This window comes from Pseudoliparis swirei, chromosome 21 (assembly GCF_029220125.1).
Source record: "Pseudoliparis swirei isolate HS2019 ecotype Mariana Trench chromosome 21, NWPU_hadal_v1, whole genome shotgun sequence".
In the NCBI taxonomy this organism is placed as follows: Eukaryota; Metazoa; Chordata; class Actinopteri; order Perciformes; family Liparidae; genus Pseudoliparis; species Pseudoliparis swirei.
Genome location: NC_079408.1, coordinates 4557947 through 4569530, shown reverse-complemented (window position 1 = coordinate 4569530; position 11584 = coordinate 4557947). Strand labels below are relative to the sequence as shown.

The following is an 11584-nucleotide window of genomic DNA, read 5'->3' as shown; positions in this document are numbered from 1 at the left end:
TCTGCTGTTGTTTGTATTTCTGTCTCCGGTTGAAACTTTGTTCACTGTTTCCTGTAACAGAGCAACACATTGAGATGAGATCATCTTTTATTGCAGGACATAAACAGGATTAGAGCAAAGGGGTAAAGTGCACAATCAAGACATAGTAAAACAAAGACTTTATTAATAAATAATAAGCAGTTAAAACAGTAAATAATCTACCATGGCCTCAGATTTGGAGGCGCTGACTCTCATCCCCGCCGCTTCACACTCGGCTGCAAAACGCATTGATTCATATAGCTCAAGACAATATTGGTTTCTGTTGTGGCTGGATTTCTTCCTTTTTGGTCCATTCTAACTAATCTCTTAACCTGATGCATATAAACGTGTATCTCTCTCCTCTCTGACTGCTGGTGAGACGCCACAGGATACTCACCCTCTGGACCTCAGGAATCAAACACCCACAGGACACAGAGAGTTTGGATCAGAGTTCAATTCACGTAGATTTATTTGAAACCAACAGTTTCACAAATAAACCTGGTCTGGGTATTAAAGACAACGACCTCCCTCCACATCTGTCTTTCACAAGCCCCGAACAAACACATTGACATATTGTTTATACATCACACTCAATGCGGGTGCCGCCTCCGTCCACTCCCTCATTACATATTAGTTCTCGTCACTCAGAGTGACCTCAGTGTGACCTCTGTCCCAGTCCAAGCCGGTTACTTTAAGGAATGTGAGGTTTCTTGCTGACGTCTCCCCCCTCGTCTCTTCTCTTATCGTTATTGTGTCTGAGCCTCCTGGTCCTCTCTGCAGCCTCCTCTCCACCGGTTCAGACTGGAGCAGCACAAGGCCGCTGGGTCTATCTCTGTCTGGCGTTGTTGACCCTTGTCTGAGGGAGAGAGCTGTGTGTGCCCTCTCAATCATCTTTGTAGATGTCATTTAAGCCTAATATAACATAATGTAAAAGTTTAATACACCCGATGTATATATGTTGTGGAAACACCCAATTTGAAACATTTTACCCACCACATTCCCCCCTTGGGAGACCCAAGTCTTCCACAAAACATAAAACGTTGTTGCTCCTGTGACTCTTCTGGTTCATGTACTTTGCGTCCAGCAGGAAGCGCTCATGCATCAGGTTACCAGCACCTGGTGGATGAATGCATGAGCTGCTGCAGGTCTTCTTTGGGGTCGGGTCCTTTGGGGCGTTATTGCTTATATCTTGTTATCCATTATTATCACATCACATAAGTAAACAGGAATGTCCTTTTATAAGGGTTACACTCTACTAATGTCACTTAAGGCAACTCGACTAGTCAATGGCAGAATATGCTGTTTTTCTCAGGTGATTAGACCTGATAAGAAATGCAAGCCCCAACAATATTAGGTTATAAAACACATTTATCACAATCGCAGGGTTCCCTAGAGCCACCCTGATGAACCGACATCATCGCAGGTCAATCTGACCTTTAGTCCGATAATGGCTGTTACCTCCTATTGCTAGGGACCACGTCTTCTTCTTGGGGTTCCATGAGACGGGCATTGTTCTTTCAGCTGGGCTCTCCATATTGTTCTCTCCTTTCTGTGAGTGTGAAGGTCATCCCCCTCTCCAGCTCCCTCAGCCGTCTGCTGGTGTTCTGGTGTGGATTGGCCACGCCTTGCTTCTCCTCGCCTCTGTGGCCGGCGGGGCTTTGCCGTGATGGTCTCCTCTCCTCTGGCCTTCCTTCAGGTGCTTCTGCCTCGGTGCAGTGTGTGAGGTGGTTCCAGTGTGGTTTCTCTTCACTGCGGTGGGCGTGGCCAGTACCACCAGGTGGGGTCCAGTCTGCCGTGGCTCGTCCCCCTTCCTCGGATGGACCTCCTCCTCCTGTGGGTCTGGTCCCACATGCCTCTCCTCCGTGGCTCCTTCCACCTGTTGACACAGTGCTTCCTGCCTACCTGCCGCTCCCTGGACATAGCTTCGTATTTCTTTGGCTAACACCTTCCATGGGGGACCTTTATCAGGTCTCCCTGGTACGGTACGGGCCGAGGCCGTCCGGTCAGCCTCTCATGGGGAGTTAACTGTGTACTACGGCTAGTTTGTATTCTCATGCTCATTAATGCCAACGACAGAGCCGTCAGCCAGTCCATTCTAGATTCTGGATAGCTTTGCTTTCAGTGTACCACTAGCTCTCTCTCTCTCTCTCTCTACCAGTCCCTGGGACTGGGCATGACACCCCCAATCTAACCTCTGCTTGACCCTCAATGACAGACATATTTATTCATTATCGTGTTGTCAAAAGATACAACAAATTACTCACCTGACAAAATCATGACTGTTTGCTGTTCCGGCTTCTCAGTGGTGGACCGAGCTCCTCACTGACATCAGGACAGCAGAAAGTCTCTATATCCTCCGCCGGAACCTAAAAGACACACTTTTCCAACAATACCTTGGATAAAAACAGATTAGCACTTCAGTGACATTTACTTATGGTATTACTTTCTTAAAGCAATGTTACCCTCTTGATTCTTGTAGTTCTGAGTTTGTACTCATGGTTGAATACACTTATTGTAAGTCGCTTTAGACAACCGCATCAGCTAAATGACTTGAAATGTAAAAACTGCGTCCCCTTATCAGAACTGATTATTGGACTTACTTCTCTGGTTAGAAACTAAGCTACAGTTATAGCCTCAGATTTGGCTGCCGGGGGGCTTCCCCCCCTCTGCTGAATCTGTCAATCACCACCAACACATATTGTTTTGCTTACCGGTCTGACTATATCAATGAAATCACATAACACTATGGCCGTCTGGAGCTGGAATATGGCCTCTCGGAGCGATATGCGACTTTCTCATGTCGTGCTCCGCAACTTACGCCTGATCGCACAGGATTGTTGACTGTGGGTAACCCGTATCGAGACCACCAGGTAGCCTGCAAAGCCTTCACCACCTCCCCCTGGCTCCATGGAAATCACCATGAGCCACCAAAAGCAACTGCTCCTCTTGAGAGGCAGTCGACTCAACCTCCACGAGAGCCCTCATGGAGGCCGCCGGATCAATGTCCTCACTCCCTTCACGGAGTGTTCATGAACATCTCCTGTCTGATACATCACAATACAATACAATACAAAATCAAAAGAAGTACCGTGAGCGGCACATTTAACAACATCATGGAGTGCAAAAGTTCTGCACTGAAAGGACCGTGCGTGGAAGCCTCTCTGGCGTCCACTTGCACCGACTAAGTGAACTACGTGACATGCTGCACCCTGTCCTAACCGACAGGCTGCGGTCAGAGCTCTTGACTCACCTGCCTGTGCAGACAAAGGAGAGAACAACGGTTCAGCCAAGAGGGTCCGGTACGAGGTTGACTCCGTTGACTCCGGCGTGGGAGCAACCACAGCAAAACCTGCCACAGGACCCGAACTTGACCTGTAACCCGAACCATCAACAACCATAGAGATCTGGGGTGCCGGTAATGGCCCCGCCTCCAGATCATCACACGCCCTGAGTAGGTCGTTGGATATTGCCACGCAATCGTGAGGACTACCTTGATAAGAAGAGTAAGATGCTCTGCCGGCTTAACCGTGCAACAGCGTGCAATCGTTATCTCAGTAACGGAAAGTATGACGTCATCATTTAAGCGTCGCGCAGTCGTGATTACAAAATGTGGTGCCATGAGCAAGGCGTGAAGACCATGGCCGGTGTACAACGTCAAAGCATGACCCATGGAAATCGTTGAGGCCTTCTCGTAAGCGTACGCTGCGGCTGCTAACCCCTGAAGCAGGGAGTTATGCCTCTGACAGTTTGCGTTGCGTGCTAAAGCAACTTACAGTTGAACCGGTCTTGAGTAGTCAGGGTGCGTCAAGGCAGGTGCCCTGATGAGATCAATCTTTAAATGTAGCCACGCCTCCTTCACAGTGTCTGACACTGTAGGGAACTTTGTTTTGTTTTGACTGCCCAATTTAACCAGACTCCGTAGAGGTTGAGACTTGAGAGCATAATCTGAAATCCACGGACGGCCATAACCGCCGTTTACCAAAGATTAAACCATTGTTTGATCGCTGTGGGGCGTGGTGCTGCCGCAATTACCGTGAGATGTTCCACTGCAATGGATCTAGTTGGACCTTCTAGTTTTTGTCCACTATATTTAACTTTTAACTTAACAGAACTTCATATTTATCTTTTGGTTCATGATTGATGGTGCATCTTGTTAGCCTTGTGGCAAACGCGTGGACTGGTATTGTAGACCGTCTAAGGACAACAAATATCGCGAATTTGGAGACACTGAAAACTTAAGAACATGTGTTGCTCTTAGGTCATGAGTCAATAAGCCATTTGTTGGAGTCATGTTTTGGCCTGGGATAAAGAAGAGTATTACACGGACTACAGTCGGTTCTCACACTACTTCTTCCAGCAAACCGGAAATTACACAAAGGATATCTTCTTTTCTATGGAGGTTTGGCATTCGCTTTGAGTTGGATGAGTACCTGTTCTACTGATTTAGGAGTTGACCTCCGTGCCTCAGGAGCTCAAAGAGGTGCTTGTCGTAATGCTGCAGTTGGTGGGCACACTGCCAGATCAGGTGGCATGCCCGATGGATTACCCCCTTTCTAGGCACGCCCATCTGAAAAAACACGGCAGGAACAGTCATTATTTTGCATGAAATCGGCTCATTGGTCCTTGCTTGTACACACACTGTCTCTCATGTTGCTGGTGGGATTGCAGAAGTCTGACTTCGCCAGCAGATGCTGATGCAGCTGCTGAGGGTTGAGCAAGGTGCCGGTGTAGTACCTCAGGTTGGCCAGAAATCACGGGTGCACTACCTCCGCCCATCCACTAGATGGGCACAAGGTGGTTTCTTCCTCAGGGGCGGGCTGCTGACAGCAGGAAGTACTTCCTGTTGGATTTCTGGAGCCTGGGGCATACGCCTCTCGTCTCACCTCGGTAGGGAGGGTCTCACCCTCCCTCCAGGACCTCATGCTTCTCCAAGCTCAAGCCACCGACCGAGTGCTCCATGCCTCTGTTTCCGCTAGTGTCTCCCTCAGCTTCTCCCACGTGGTCACTGACTGGTCACTGACTGGTCACTCACTGGTCTCGCTGGGTTGAGTGTTTCCCCTGGGCGGCGGCATGTTGTTCGACCCAGCCCAACACTTCAAAGGAGTCCAACATTTTATTTTCCCAAGTTATGCCTCTGTAGCGCCTATGGCTCATAGTTCGATCCTCCCAATGAGAGGCCTCTGGCTCTTTAGTTTCCTTCAGTCATTCAGTCACACACAGCCGAATCTGGACCAATGGAGTCAGGTCCTCCATTTCTCCTCTCTTTTTTATTATTTATGTACTGTAGACACTTTTGGATGGCATTCATCAAACTCAAAGACTACTTATCTATACAACGTATGTCTAATTATTATTTAAATGATTATCCTTTGAGTAATTTACGCCTCTGTCTTTCTACAGACTCACTTTATTTGGCTTGTACTGGGGTGTTAAATTAATAACGATATGTCAATCATCAGTATGTCAGAGTGTCATCAGTCCACTGATCTCTCTATACACTGCAGCATGCGGACCTGCCAAACCCTAAGAGGGCACACAGGTCTGTCATTGCCTCGCACTGGACCCACAACAATTTTATTTTAATTTTCCCAGTTACCACTGGAGGGCCAGCGCCCGTTTAATTTCCCGTATTTGATCAATAGTTTCCCATTTATCTATTTATCTTTATCATACCCTTTCTGCGTTAATAACAATGATCTTATCCCCGATTAAAAGCAAAAACAAATGAGAAAGGGAGCGCGGTAGTCACAATATGCTCTCCTGCTCGTGTCTGTTTTTATTTATTATTATTTTATCAGTCAAGAAACGCGCGTGCACCTTAACCTTGACCCAAATCGGCACATATCCACTGAACTCTCAAGCTCACGAGTTGTTGACACATCGGTCTCGTTTGTCTGACCCAGAGCAGCTGTACACCACACCACACTTCGTATGGATTTTCTAAACAAAATATCAGGACAATACATAAATCAATTTAACCGTATTAAAATGAAAGGAAGGATTCCTCTCTTCCCGCGTCACACACTTGTGATGACAGCACACAGTCTCCACAGACACCCGGTCAGATACCACACAAGGTCACCACAGGGTCAACAATCATCGAAGGATCATGCTCAGTATTTATTTATTAAAATACTAAAAAATGATCACCAAACATTCCAAATGATTAACACACGGTATAATTTTATAAAACAATAAGGCGTTCTATCTGTGAATGACTGATTCTTGTGCCTCCAACTGTTGAATGGTGAATGAGAGTGTAATCTAATTCTAGCTTAAAAGTTGTTATTCCTCCTTATCAGTATTTTATTCTTGTTCCTACCCTCACCACTTTTACTCATTAATATAATTAGTTTTAGAGATTATTCCCTATCTCTCCTGTTTTGCAGTACCCTATCTGCCCACTGGGGTATGAGTCTCCCTACCTCTAGAGGAGCTTTTTGTATGGGTGCAGTACCACCCCCGACCACTATGTGTCTCCCCTCTATCCTGTACCTTGAGGCACTCTTGTCTCCTCTTTCCCTATTTCTGGCCTCGCCCTTCCTGTCCAGAGGGTTAGCGGGAGGCTAGCCCTCCTGAGCTAATGCTCTCTCTCCCTTCGCTCCTGTCTTATCAGCTAAGAAGTGCGTGTGTATTATGTTTATCGTGTAGCGCACCCACCAGTTAGATTATCAACAGAACATTCACAAAATGCTCATTGGTTTAGATATAATGATATTTAATAGTTCCCCAGCGGAACTTTTATTCCTTTTAATTCCACCTCTTCAGCTTCCGACTCACATCTTTTTAATGTATTAATGTAGGCAGGCACGTGCACAGATAGAGCCCTAGTGGTGCTCCAGCACCAGCCCCTTAGCCCTGGATGAGTAAAGTGCCCTTTTTGCTGGAGCCCACTTATTTCATTCATCAGTATTTAACCCTTGTGTTGCATGAGGGTCATTTTGACCCGAACCAATATTACACCCTCCCCCCGCTTTAGGATTAATTTGACCCCATTCAATGTTTAATGTCGGTGTTCTTTCGTTAGTCAACAAACAAACAAAAAGTGCCTCACACTTAAACTTGGAAAACAATATTATTTCTAATAATTTTCTGGAGGTTTTAATTGCTGGCGTCAAATTGAACCCAAAGGGTAAAATATGTTAGTAAATATAAAGGTAACAGGAGGGTGACACATTGAATCGGGTCAAAATGACCCAAAGGCAACACAAGGGTTAAGAATAAAAGTTACTCTCTCTGTCATCAAGTCCCCCCAAATGTGTTTTAATATCCGACGGGGCATTTATTTGAGTTCTTTGTGAGAATTTCGCCCCGACCTGCTCCACAACGCTCCCTCCCCCCGCCGCGCTCCTCCCTCCTCCTCCACTTCCTCCTCCGCCCAGTGCTCCTCGCGCCACCAAACGGCTGCACCTCCTTCTCCTCTGACGCGCAGCACCAGACAAACAGGTCCTGACGGTGTTTGTCCCCTAACGTTGTTTTGTGATAAATCAACCAATACATTAGCGCTGCTGAAAACATGACGTCACAACTGATCCGACGTTTCTTAAATAAATAAACAAACAAAAACTCACGAAATCCGTGATTTCAAAGCCTTGTCCAGCTGTTTACTGACTTTAGTTATGTTTGGAGAATAGAGAGAGGGAGAGAGAGAAGAGAGAGAAGAGAGAGAGAAGAGAGAAAAGAGAGAGAAGAAAGAAAAGAGAGAGAGGAGAGAGAAAAAAAAAAGAAGAGAGAGATAGTTCTTATTCCGTTCTATTTAACGGGCTAGTCTAGGATTTGCGTGGCCAGACTGAAAAAAAATCATAAGGCCTCTCTTGTTCAGAGGGCCGGGCCAAATGTGGAGGCGGCCCGTATCCGGTCCGCGGGCCTTAGTTTGAGGACCACTGCTCTTGGCTGTTGATGTCTATCAATATCGCTCATTTTGAAAATGATGTCAGAGGGCAATACGGATCTGTATCAGACCAGCGAGGAGGATGATACGTGGCCATTAGTCAATCAGAACGCTTGTACTGTTGTTGCTATAAAATAATTCATCTTTATTCATAAAGAAAATGTAAGCTAGCGGTCTGATGCTGCCAGAGGAGACGCAGGTCGAGGATGTATTGCATCATCAGTGTAATGCTGCTAATGCTTCAACTCTGTTAGAATTTTTTTTTTTGGCATTGGGTGCCCTTTTTTTGGGTTTGAGCACCTGCCCCCCAAAATGTCTGTGCACGTGCCTGCCCGTCCCCATCCCGGCTGGCTTCAGCTCCCCGTCCCCCCGTCCCGGTCGACCCCAGAGCCCCCGCGTCCTGAGCCCGGTCCCACAGAGCCCCCTCCTCCCGAGCCCGGTCCCGGTCACCCAGAGCCCCCTCCTCCGCCCAAGCTCTCATGGGGGGGAGGGGGAGTAGGTTAGGCCGGATGGAGCCCCGGCCTAAATCGGGTGGTGGGGATATGTGGCAGCTGCCCCCAATCTGGCCTCGGCTGCTGGCTGGTTGTCAATCAGTCAGCTGCTCTGGCTGATTGGCAATCAGTCAGCAGCCGCTTGTATAAAAGGGCAGCAGAGCTGGAGGGACGGGAGAAGTGAGCAGAGGCGCATGTTTGGCGGTCTGCTCGGTGGTGTGTGTGCAAATAAATATGTCATTCAACCAAACCTCGTGGTTCCAGGCTGATCCTTGGTGCTGGAGGGGGAAACCCACGGGTAGTGGCCATGAAGCTGCTACACTGAAGCCCAACGTGGGGCCCCCTGGAACCCAGCGCCTGGAAGGGATGCGGCCAGATCCGGAGGTGGAGCTGATGGACAGCTTGGGCCAGATATTGGCCAGAATAGAGGAGATGGGGCGGGCACAGGCGGAGGAGAACCGCCTGTTCCTCGGGACCCTCCACAACCCGCCGGCGCTGCGGCCAACTCCCGTTCCCCGGAACCCGTCGGAGTTGCCGACCCCAGAGCCTCAGGACCCGTCGGAGCTGCCGACCCCCGAGGTCCAGAACCTGTCGGAGCGGCCGAACCCCGAGGTCCAGGACCCGTCGGAGCTGCCGACCTCCTAGCCGTCGGAGCTGCCGAACCCCGAGGTCCAGGACCCGTCGGAGCTGCCGACCTCCGAGGTCCAGGACCCGTCGGAGCTGCCGAACTCCGAGCCGTCAGAGCTGCCGACCCCCGAGGTTCAGGAGCCGTCAGAGCTGCCGACCTCCGAGCCCCAGGACCCGTCGGAGCTGCCGACCTCCGAGCCCCAGGACCCGGCGGAGCTGCCGACTCCAGAGCCCCGGGACCCGTCGGAGCTGTCGAACCCCGAGGCCCAGGAGCCGTCGGAGCTGCCGAACTCCGAGCCGTCGGAGCTGCCGACCCCCGAGGTCCAGGACCCGTCGGAGCTGCCGACCGCCAAGCCCCAGGACCCGGCGGCGCTGCTGACGACCCATGTTCACTGGGACCCCTCGGCGGAAGGCCGACCCTGGTTCCCCGAGACCCGACGCCGCTACCGACCCCTGATCCCCGGGGTCCGTCGGCGGCGCCTGTTACCCCTGTCCCGTCCCCAGGCACGTGCACAGATAGAGCCCTAGTGGTGCTCAAGCACCAGCCCTTTTGCCCTGGATGAGTAAAGTGCCCTTTTTGCTGGAGCCCACTTATTTCATTCATCAGTATTTAAGAATAAAAGTTACTCTCTCTGTCATCAAGTCCCCCCAAATGTGTTTTAATATCCGACGGGGCATTTATTTGAGTTCTTGTGAGAATTTCGCCCCGACCTGCTCCGCGACGCTCCCTCCCTCCTCCTCCACTTCCTCCTCCGCGCAGTGCTCCTCACGCCACCAAACGGCTGCACCTCCTTCTCCTCTGACCCGCAGCACCAGACAAACAGGTCCTGACGGTGTTTGTCCCCTAATGTTGTTTTGTTATAAATCAACCAATACATTAGCGCTGCTGAAAACATGACGTCACAACTGATCCGACGTTTCTTAAATAAATAAACAAACAAAAACTCACGAAATCCGTGATTTCAAAGCCTTGTCCAGCTGTTTACTGACGTTCGTTATGTTTGGAGAATAGAGAGAGGGAGAGAGAGAAGAGAGAGAGACAGTGAGAGAGAGAGAGAGAGGAGAGAGAAGAGAGAAAAGAGAGAGAGAGAGAAAAAAAGAAAAAAAAGAGATAGATAGTTCTTATTCCGTTCTATTTAACGGGCTAGTCTAGGATTTGCGTGGCCAGACTGAAAAAAAATCATAAGGCCTCTCTTGTTCAGAGGGCTGGGCCAAATGTGGAGGCGGCCCGTATCCGGTCCGCGGGCCTTAGTTTGAGGACCACTGCTCTTGGCTGTTGATGTCTATCAATATCGCTCATTTTGAAAATGACGTCAGAGGGCAATACGGATCTGTATCAGACCAGCGAGGAGGATGATACGTGGCCATTAGTCAATCAGAACGCTTGTACTGTTGTTGCTATAAAATAATGTATCTTTATTCATAAAGAAAATGTAAGCTAGCGGTCTGATGCTGCCAGAGGAAACGCAGGTCGAGGACAGCTTCATCAGTGTAATGCTGCTAATGCTTCAACTCTGTCAGAATTTTTTTTTTTGGCATTGGGTGCCCTTTTTGGGGGTTTGAGCACCTGCCCCCCAAAATGTCTGTGCACGTGCCTGCCCGTCCCCATCCCGGCTGGCTTCAGCTCCCCGTCCCCCCGTCCCGGTCGACCCCAGAGCCCCCGCCTCCTGAGCCCGGTCCCACAGAGCCCCCTCCTCCCGAGCCCGGTCCCGGTCACCCAGAGCCCCCTCCTCCGCCCAAGCTCTCATGGGGGGGAGGGGGAGTAGGTTAGGCCGGATGGAGCCCCGGCCTAAATCGGGTGGTGGGGATATGTGGCAGCTGCCCCCAATCTGGCCTCGGCTGCTGGCTGGTTGTCAATCAGTCAGCTGCTCTGGCTGATTGGCAATCAGTCAGCAGCCGCTTGTATAAAAGGGCAGCAGAGCTGGAGGGACGGGAGAAGTGAGCAGAGGCGCATGTTTGGCGGTCTGCTCGGTGGTGTGTGTGCAAATAAATATGTCATTCAACCAAACCTCGTTGTTCCGGGCTGATCCTTGGTGCTGGAGGGGGAAACCCACGGGTAGTGGCCATGAAGCTGCTACATCATCCCCCTCTCCAGCTCCCTCAGCCGTCTGCTGGTGTTCTGGTGTGGATTGGCCACGCCTTGCTTCTCCTCGCCTCTGTGGCCGGCGGGGCTTTGCCGTGATGGTCTCCTCTCCTCTGGCCTTCCTTCAGGTGCTTCTGCCTCGGTGCAGTGTGTGAGGTGGTTCCAGTGTGGTTTCTCTTCACTGCGGTGGGCGTGGCCAGTACCACCAGGTGGGGTCCAGTCTGCCGTGGCTCGTCCCCCTTCCTCGGATGGACCTCCTCCTCCTGTGGGTCTGGTCCCATGTGCCTCTCCTCCGTGGCTCCTTCCACCTGTTGACACAGTGCTTCCTGCCTACCTGGCGCTCCCTGGACATAGCTTCGTATTTCTTTGGCTAACACCTCCCCCGGGGGACCTTTATCAGGTCTCCCTGGTACGGTACGGGCCTAGGCCGTCCGGTCAGCCTTTCATGGGGAGTTAACTGTGTACTACGGCTAG

The 11584-nt window shown here is 50.3% G+C and overlaps 1 long non-coding RNA gene across 1 annotated transcript; it reads right to left on the bottom strand.

Moving 5' to 3' along the window:
- Positions 1-74: 74 nt before the first annotated feature.
- On the bottom strand, positions 75-4119 carry LOC130211937 (uncharacterized). Its single transcript, XR_008835204.1, has 2 exons — positions 3269-4119; positions 75-2411 (listed from the first exon to the last, which is right to left on the bottom strand). It is a non-coding gene; the product is annotated as an uncharacterized LOC130211937 (long non-coding RNA).
- Between the last annotated feature and the right edge of the window lie 7465 nt (positions 4120-11584).